Here is a 9761-nt window from a genome sequence, read left to right as displayed (position 1 = left end):
CTGGGTTAGCCTCTACATCACCAGAGGAACAGAGGAGGACTAGAATAAGGATACGGCTAAAGGCTTTAAGAACTGGTCTTCTAGTGCGTTGGGTACATAGAATAAAGGGGACAGATTTCCGGGCGTTGTAGAAAAAATTCAGGGCATTATGTACAGACAAGGATATGGAAGGATATGAGTAAAGTGGAGGTAAACCTAAGCGTTGGGTAACAATGAAAGAGATAGCATCACTGGAGGCACCAATTGAGTCGGTCTCCGCGTGTATGGGGGGTGGGACAAAGGAGCTATCTAAGGCAGGTTTAGCTGGGCTGGGGGATCTACAGTGAAATAGTACAATTAGAAATAACCGAAACAACAATAAGCTAACCATATTGACAAGGGAGAGAGGCGTAAAGCAATCACAGGTGTAATTTGAGAGAGCTAAGACAACAGCTGGTAATGACGACACAGTTTGGACTGAGGCTAAACATAAACAGGATGCGGTACCGTAAAAAGGAACAGTCCAGCAGGCATCAGCTGTATAGCTGAGTTATCATAAGGTCCGGTGAACAGCAACAGGATAGTTCGGGGGCTGCTAAAGCACTAGCGCGCAAGAGGCCTGAAAAACTGATATGTTCTGGGTCGATAACGCGCTGTGCAGACAGTGCAGACTGGCCGAATAATAGTCCAGGCTAGAGCTGGCTGGTAGGTGGTGCAGGCCACGGACAATGGTGAAAAACCGATAACGGTAGCTGATAGCAAGTAGCTAGTTAGCTGGCTACTTCCTTCCAGTAGACCAAGAGGTAGATAGCTGGGATATGGGCCTGGCTCTATGCTAGCTCGAGGCTAATTGGTGTTTGCATCAGGGGCAGTGGTGATTAGCCAAACAGCAATTTCCATTCGGTTGCGGCTAGCTAGTTGCGATCCGGTGATTAATGTCCAGTGATTAAATTATTCATGGCAGAAAAATCCAATGTTCTGGGTGGAATACCGCTAACTGTGGCTAATAGCAAGTAGCTAGTTAGCTGGCTAGCTAGTTTCAACTGGAGATTCTAGATAAAAGGTAAGTCAATAATAGAATCCGTTCCACATTGAGTGAGGCGGGTTGCAGGAAAGTATATTTAGTAGAAGGATGAAAAGTCTGATAGGGAAATATGTACGAAAAATACAACAACAAAAAACAGGGTATTTACAGGCTATTTACAGACACACAACAAAAACAGGACTGCACTACTACGCCATCTTGGATTCCCTTTAATTGAGTAAAAATTGTTCAAATAGAAAAATAATCGTCATCAAGAAATCATTATGTTATTCAAAAACATGTGTGTCACAATAACTGGCTGCCCTATAAATTATTTTGAACAAAATCTAATTGAGTGCATTTGTAAAGTATTCAGACCCATTGACTTTTTCCACACTTTGTCTTATTCTAAAATTGATTAAATTGTTTTTTTCCTCATCAATCTACACACAATACCCCATAATGACAAAGTGAGAACAGGTTTTTAGACTTTTTTATAAATGTATTAAAAATAACAAATGGAAATATTACATTTACATAAGTATTCAGACCCTTTACTCAGTACTTTGTTGAAGCACCTTTGGCAGCGATTACAGCCTTGAGTCTTCTTGGGTATGACGCTACAAGCTTGGCAACATGTATTTGAGGAGTTTCTCCCATTCTTCTCTGCAGATCCTCTCAAGCTCTGTCAGGTTGGATAGGGCGTGTCACAGCTATTTTCAGGTCTCTCCAGAGATGTTAGATCGATTTCAAGTCCGGTTTCTGGCTGGGCCACTCAAGGACATTCAGAGACTTGTCCCGAAGCCACTCCTGCATTTACTTGGCTGTGTGCTTAGGGTCGTTGTCCTGTTGGAAGGTGAACCTTAGCCCCAGTCTGAGGTCCTGAGCGCTCTGGAGCAGGTTTTCATCAAGGATTTCTCTGTACATTGCTCTGTTCATCTTTCCCTTGATCCTGACTAGTCTCCAAATCAAATCAAATCAAATTGTATTTGTCATGTGCCGAATACAACAGGTGTAGACCTTACCGTGAAATGCTTACTTACAAGCCCTTAACCAACAATGCAGTTCAAGAAATAGAGTTAAGAAAATATTAACTAAATACACTAAAGTTAAAAATAAAATAAAAAGTAACACAATAAAATAATAACGAGGCTATATACAAGGGGTACCGGTACCGAATCAATGTGTTGGGGTACAGGTTAGTTGAGGTAATTTGTACATTTAGGTAGGGGTAAAGTAACTATGCATAGATAATAAACAGCGAGTAGCAGCAGTGTAAAAACAAAGGGGGGAGGTGTCAATGTAAATAGTCTGGGTGGCCATTTGATTAATTGTTCAGCAGTCTTATGGCTTGGGGGTAGAAGCTGTTAAGGAGCCTTTTGGACCTAGACTTGGCACTCTGGTACCGCTTGCTGTGCGGTAGCAGAGAGAACAGTCTATGACTTGGGTGACTGGAGTCTTTGACAATTTTTTGGGCCTCCCTCTGACACCGCCTAGTATATAGGTCCTGGATGGCAGGAAGCTTGGCCCCAGTGATGTACTGGGCCGTAAGCACTACCCTCTGTAGCGCCTTACGGTCGGATTATGAGCAGTTGCCATACCAGGCGGTGATGTAACCGGTCAGGATGCTCTCGATGGTGCAGCTGTATAACTTTTTGAGGATCTTGGGACCAATGTCAAATCTTTTCAGTCTCCTGAGGTGGAAAAGGCGTTGTCGTGCCCTCTTCACGACTGTCTTGGTGTGTTTGGACCATGATAGTTTGTTGGTGGACACCAAGGAACTTGAAACTCTCGACCCGCTACACTACAGCCCCGTCGAAGTGAATGGGGCGTGATCCCAGTCCCTGTCCCTGAAAATCCTCCCCACAGCATGATGCTGCCACCACCATGCTTCACCGTAGGGATGGTGCCAGGTTTCCTCCAAACGTGATCTCATCCCAGGTAAGAGGGGGAGTGGCAGCAGCAGCAGGTTCTCCCCATGTGAGCTGAGTCCAGTGGACCAGTCCTGTATCCCCCCTCCCAGACAGCGACAGTGGTCTGAACCATGGCTAGCTATCCACAATCTGGCTTGACTAAACAAGGTCTACCAAGAGGGAAGGAGGGAGAGGAAGGTAGAGGAAGAGAAAGAGGGAGGAGAGGAAGGAGGAAAGGGAGAAAAGGGTTCTCTCCATCACGACTGTAAGAAGGAAAGGAGGGAGAAGGCCGAGCAAGAGGAAGAGGAAGAAGTGGAAGATGACAAGGAGAGTTGATCTGCCCATCACTACCATAAGGAGATCTCTTCTGGGGGCTCTTGTTATCTCCTCTTTCCCACAGAGGAGCACCTTTCGCAGGCAGCCCAGAGCAGACTCTCCAACGACGGTGGATTGTGCGATAGACCTCCAGGTAGGCACTGCGCTTCCACGTAGTCACGTGTATCCTCTGTCTCAGGAGGAGAGGACCGCTAATCACCATCAAATACAGCTATCCTCTCCCTCTGATTGCTAGTATGACGGAGTCATTACACGGGGCGTGATTCTTCACAAAATTGGATCTCAGGAGCGCGTACAACCTGGTGCGCATTAGGGAGGGAGATGAGTGGAAGACAGCATTCAGTACCACCTCAGGTCACTATGAGTACCTCGTCATGCCATACGGGTTTATGAATGCTCCTTCAGTCTTCCAATCATTTGTGGACGAGATTTTCCGGGACTTGCATGGACAGGGTGTTGTGGTTTATATTGATGACATTCTAATATACTCCGCTACACGAGCCGAGCATGTGTCCCTGGTGCGTCGAGTGCTTGCTAGACTGTTGGAGCATGACCTGTATGCGAAGGCGGAGAAATGTCTGTTCTTTCAGGAGTCCATCTCCTTCCTGGGACATCGGTTGTCCGCATCAGTGGTAGAGATGGAGATTGACCGCGTTTCTGCCGTGCGTAATTGGCAGACTCCCACCACGGTAAAGGAGGTGCAGCGCTTCTTGGGTTTTGCCAATTACTACTGGAGGTTTATCCGGGGCTTTGGACAGGTAGCAGCTCCCATTACCTCTCTGTTAAAGGGGGGTCCGGTGCGCCTGCAGTGGTCAGCTGAGGCGGACAGGGCGTTTAAACGTCTGAAGGACTTGTTTACCTCGGCTCCGGTGCTGGCGCATCCAGATCCCTCTTTGGCATTTCAGGTGGAGGTGGATGCTTCCGAGGCTGGGATCGGCGCTGTGCTGTCTCAGCGCTCGGGTACGCCACCTAAACTCTGCCACTGTGCTTTCTATTCTAAGAAGCTCAGTCCGGCAGAGCGCAATTATGATGTGGGGGATAGGGAGCTGCTGGCTGTGGTTCAAGCACTGAAGGTGTGGAGACATTGGCTTGAGGGGGCTAAACACCCTTTTCTCATTCTGACTGACCATCGTAATCTGGAGTACATCCGGGCAGCGAGGAGGCTGAATCCTCGCCAGGCAAGGTGGTCAATGTTTCTTTCCCGCTTTGTATTTAAGCTCACCTATAGACCAGGGTCCCAGAACGCTAAGGCAGACGCCCTGTCCCGACTATATGACACAGAGGAGAGGTCCATTGAGCCCACTCCCATACTCCCGGAGTCTTGCTTAGTGGCACCGGTGGTGTGGGAGGTGGATGCGGAAATCGAGCGTGCGTTACGATCCGACCCTACTCCTCCACAGTGTCCGGAGGGTCGGAGGTACGTGCCGCTCGAGGTTCGCGACCGTTTGATATACTGGGCTCACACGTCACCCTCCTCTGGTCATCCGGGTATTGGTCGGACAGTGCACTGCCTTAGTGAGAAGTACTGGTGGCCAACCTTAGCTAAGGACGTGAGGGTTTATGTTTCCTCCTGCTCGGTGTGCGCCCAGTGTAAGGCACCTACATTCAAATTTTTTACATTTTAGTCATTTAGCAGACACTCTTATCCAGAGCGACTACAAATTGGTGCATTCACCCTATAGCCAGTGGGATAATCACTTTACAATTATACATTTTTTTTGGGGGGGGTGGGGGTGGTAGAAGGATTACTTTATCCTATCCCAGGTGTTCCTTAAAGAGGTGGGGTTTCAAATGTCTCCGGAAGGTGGTGAGTGACTCCGCTGTCCTGGCGTCGTGAGGGAGCTTGTTCCACCATTGGGGTGCCAGAGCAGCGAACAGCTTTGACTGGGCTGAGCGGGAACTATGCTTCCGCAGAGGAAGGGGAGCCAGCAGGCCAGAGGTGGATGAACGCAATGCCCTCGCCTGGGTGTAGGGACTGATCAGAGCCTGAAGGTACGGAGGTGCCGTTCCCCTCACTGCTCCATAGGCAAGCACCATGGTCTTGTAACGGATGCGAGCTTCAACTGTAAGCCAGTGGAGTATGCGGAGGAGGGGGGTGACGTGAGAGAACTTGGGAAGGTTGAACACCAGACGGGCTGCGGCATTCTGGATGAGTTGTAGGGGTTTAATGGCACAGGCAGGGAGCCCAGCCAACAGCGAGTTGCAGTAATCCAGACGGGAGATGACAAGTGCCTGGATTAGGACCTGTGCCGCTTCCTGTGTAAGGCAGGGTCGTACTCTCCGAATGTTGTAGAGCATGAACCTGCAGGATCGGGTCACCGCCTTGATGTTGGCGGAGAACGACAGGGTGTTGTCCAGGGTCACGCCAAGGCTCTTCGTACTCTGGGAGGAGGACACAACGGAGTTGTCAACCGTGATGGCGAGATCATGGAACGGGCAGTCCTTCCCCGGGAGGAAGAGCAGCTCCGTCTTGCCAGGGTTCAGCTTGAGGTGGTGATCCGTCATCCATACTGATATGTCGGCCAGACATGCAGAGATGCGATTCGCCACCTGGTTATCAGAAGGGGGAAAGGAGAAGATTAGTTGTGTATCGTCAGCGTAGCAATGATAGGAGAGGCCATGTGAGGATATGACAGAGCCAAGTGACTTGGTGTATAGGGAGAAAAGGAGAGGGCCTAGAACTGAGCCCTGGGGGACACCAGTGGTGAGAACACGTGGTGCGGAGACAGCTTCTCGCCACGCCACTTGGTAGGAGCGACCGGTCAGGTAGGACGCAATCCAGGAGTGAGCCGCGCTGGAGATGCCCAGCTCGGAGAGGGTGGAGAGGAGGATCTGATGGTTCACTGTATCAAAGGCAGCAGACAGGTCTAGAAGGACAAGGAGCAGAGGAGAGAGAGTTAGCTTTAGCAGTGCGGAGAGCCTCCGTGACACAGAGAAGAGCAGTCTCAGTTGAATGACCAGTCCTGAAACCTGACTGGTTTGGATCAAGAAGGTCATTCTGAGAGAGATAGCAAGAGAGTTGGCTAAAGACGGCACGCTCAATAGTTTTGGAAAGAAAAGAAAGAAGGGATACTGGTCTGTAGTTGTTGACATCAGTGGGATCGAGTGTTGGTTTTTTGAGAAGGGGTGCAACTCTCGCTCTCTTGAAGACGGAAGGGACATGGCCAGCGGTCAAGGATGAGTTGATCAGCGAGGTGAGGTATTGGAGACGGTCACCGGAGATGGTCTGGAGAAGAGAGGAGGGGATGGGGTCAAGCGGGCAGGTTGTTGGGCGGCCTGCAGTCACTAGTCGCAAGATTTTATCTGTAGAGAGAGGGGAGAAAGAAGTCAAAGCATAGGGTAGGGCAGTGTGAGCAGGACCAGCAGTGTCATTAGACTTAACAAACGAGGATCGGATGTCGTCAACCTTCTTTTCAAAGTGGTTGACAAAGTCATCCACAGAGAGGGAGGAGGGGGGGGGGGGGGATTCAGCAGTGAGGAGAATGTGGCAAAGAGCTTCCTAGGGTTAGAGGCAGATGCTTGGAATTTAGAGTGGTAGAAAGTGGCCTTAGCAGCAGAAACAGATGAAGAAAATGTAGAGAGGAGGGAGTGAAAAGATGCCAGGTCGGCAGGGAGTTTAGTTTTCTTCCATTTCCGCTCAGCTGCCCGGAGCTCTGTTCTGTGAGCTCGCAATGAGTCATCAAGCCACAGAGCTGGAGGGGAGGACCGAGCCGGCCGGGAGGATAGGGGACACAGGGAGTCAAAGGATTCAGAAAGGGAGGAGAGGAGGGTTGAGGAGGCAGAATCAGGAGATTGGAGGGAGAAGGATTGAGCAGAGGGAAGAGATGATAGGATGGAAGAGGAGAGAGTAGTGGGAGAGAGAGAGCGAAGGTTGCGTTGGCGCGTTACCATCTGTGTAGGGGCAGAGTGAGTAGTGTTGGAGGAGAGCGAGAGAGAAAAGGATACAAAGTAGTGGTCGGAGACATGGAGGGGAGTTGCAGTGAGATTAGTAGAAGAGCAACATCTAGTAAAGATGAAGTCAAGCGTATTGCCTGCCTTGTGAGTGGGGGGGGGGGGGGGGGGTGGTGAGAGGGTGAGGTCAAAAGAGGAGAGGAGTGGAAAGAAGGAGGCAGAGAGAAATGAGTCAAATGTAGACGTGGGGAGGTTGAAATCCCCCAAGACTGTGAAGGGTGAGCCATCCTCAGGAAAGGAACTTATCAAGGCGTCAAGCTCATTGATGAACTCTCCAAGGGAACCTGGAGGGCGATAGATGACAAGGATATTAAGCTTAAATGGGCTAGTGACTGTGACAGCGTGGAATTCAAATGAGGAGATAGACAGATGGGTTAGGGGAAAAATTGAGAATGACCACTTGGGAGAGATGAGGATTCCTGTGCCACCATCCCTCTGACCAGATGCTCTCGGGGTATGCGAGAACACATGGTCAGACGAGGAGAGAGCAGTAGGAGTAGCAGTGTTTTCAGTGGTAATCCATGTTTCCGTCAGTGCCAGGAAGTCGAGGGACTGGAGGGTGGCATAGGCTGGGATGAAGTCAGCCTTGTTGGCGGCATAACGGCAGTTCCAGAGGCTGCCTGAGACCTGGAACTCCAGGTGTGTGGTGCGTGCAGGGACCACCAGGTTAGAGAGGCAGCAGCCACGCGGTGTGAGGCGTTTGTGTAGCCTGTGCGGAGAGGAGAGAACAGGGATAGGCAGAGGCATAGTTGACAAACTGCAGCAGATGGCTACAATAATGCAGAGGAGATCGGGATGAAATGAACTAAACATTAGGGAAAGGAGAGAGCAGGCCTCCCTCACTAAAAAAAATAAATATATATATATATAACTCTCCCAACTTCCACCTCGGAAACTATAATTGTTTCACTGAACCACCCGAGTAAAACTCTCCCAACTTCCACTTTAGAAATTAGAATTGTTGTAAACTACAGCAGACTGTTATCAGTAGCTGTAATTAAGTACAGCAGCTACCAACCACCTAACGTTAATGCCTCGGATGAGGTTAGAAAAACAGCTGAATGGTAGCAGCTAGCTGGCTCAATCACAGGTACTCTTAAGCATGAAATAACATTGGAAACAATTAACCATAGTTGCAAAAAGTTACCAGTAGCTACCCGCTAGCTAGCTAGCTTTGTTGGTCCAAGTAGTGGGTAGGCTAGCCTCGTGCTTCGCCGGAGTCCGCCGAATACAGTCCTTACCTACAATAATTACCTACAATAACCTTCAATAACTACCTGAGTAAGCTACCTATAATACCAAACCACAATACCTACCTACAATCTAAATACATGGTTTAAGCTTAACTCAACACCATATAAGAATCCAAGCTTACCTTTCATAACGCAGCAACGATTAAACGTTGGGTAGCTAGCACAAAGATATTGTATTTAGCTACCACAGCCTGCTGGTAGTGTTGGCTGGCTAGCAATGGCTACTGTGTTGACTTTGTTTGAAAAACGGCGTCGCTGCGAACGAATGTAGCTGGCTAAAAGGATATTGTTTTTAGTTGCAACCGTTGCTAATAGCAACTCGCCAGCTAATCCAGGAGGTGAGTTAGCTAGCTAGCTTCGTGCTACATCCGGCACCGCCGAATACAAAAGTAACCTACAATAACTACACAACAGCTACCCACAACAGCCCACGATGCCTACCTATACTACTTAATAATATACAGCCCACGATGCCTACCTATAGTACCTAACTACAATCTAAATACATAGTTTAAGCCTTACTCGACAAAGCCCAAGCTATGTATAAAGCCAAACTGGCAGACTGCAATCAGTAGCCGAAATTAAGTACAGCAGCTACCAACCACCTAACGTTAATGATAATGGGGTTAGAAAAACAGCTGAAGGTGGCAGCTAGCTGGCTCAATTACAGGTACTCTTAAGCGTGAAATAACATTGGAAACAATTAACCATAGTTGCAAAAATTTACCAGTAGCTACCCGCTAGCTAGCTAGCTTTGTTGGTCCAAGTAGTGGGTAGGCTAGCCTCGTGCTTCGCCGGGTCCGCCGAATACAGTCCTTACCTACAATAATTACCTACAATAACCTACAATAACTACCTGAGTAAACTTCCTATAATACCTAACTACAATACCTACCTACAATCTAAATACATGGTTTAAGCTTTACTCAACACCATATAAGAAGCCAAGCTTACCTCCTGCTAGAGAAAACACAACCTCTCCCGTCAGCATCCCAGTCTTGAACCTAGACACCTGCCCAGGGGGAAGTTACAACCCCTACCCGTTCCACAACGGCCGTGGTCTCACCTGTCGGTGGATTTTGTCACGGACCTTCCTCCCTCCCATGGGAACACTACGATCTTGGTCATTGTGGATCGGTTTTCTAAAGCCTGCCGTCTCATTCCCTTGCCAGGTCTCCCTACTGCCCTACAAACTGCTGAGGCCCTGTTTACACACGTCTTCCGGCACTATGGGGTGCCTGAGGATATAGTGTCTGATCGGGGTCCCCAGTTCACCACTAGAGTCTGGAGGGCATTTATGGAACG

This window comes from Coregonus lavaretus, assembly GCF_964263955.1.
Source record: "Coregonus lavaretus genome assembly, contig: HAP1_SCAFFOLD_344, whole genome shotgun sequence".
In the NCBI taxonomy this organism is placed as follows: domain Eukaryota; kingdom Metazoa; phylum Chordata; class Actinopteri; order Salmoniformes; family Salmonidae; genus Coregonus; species Coregonus lavaretus.
This window is presented reverse-complemented; position numbering follows the sequence as displayed.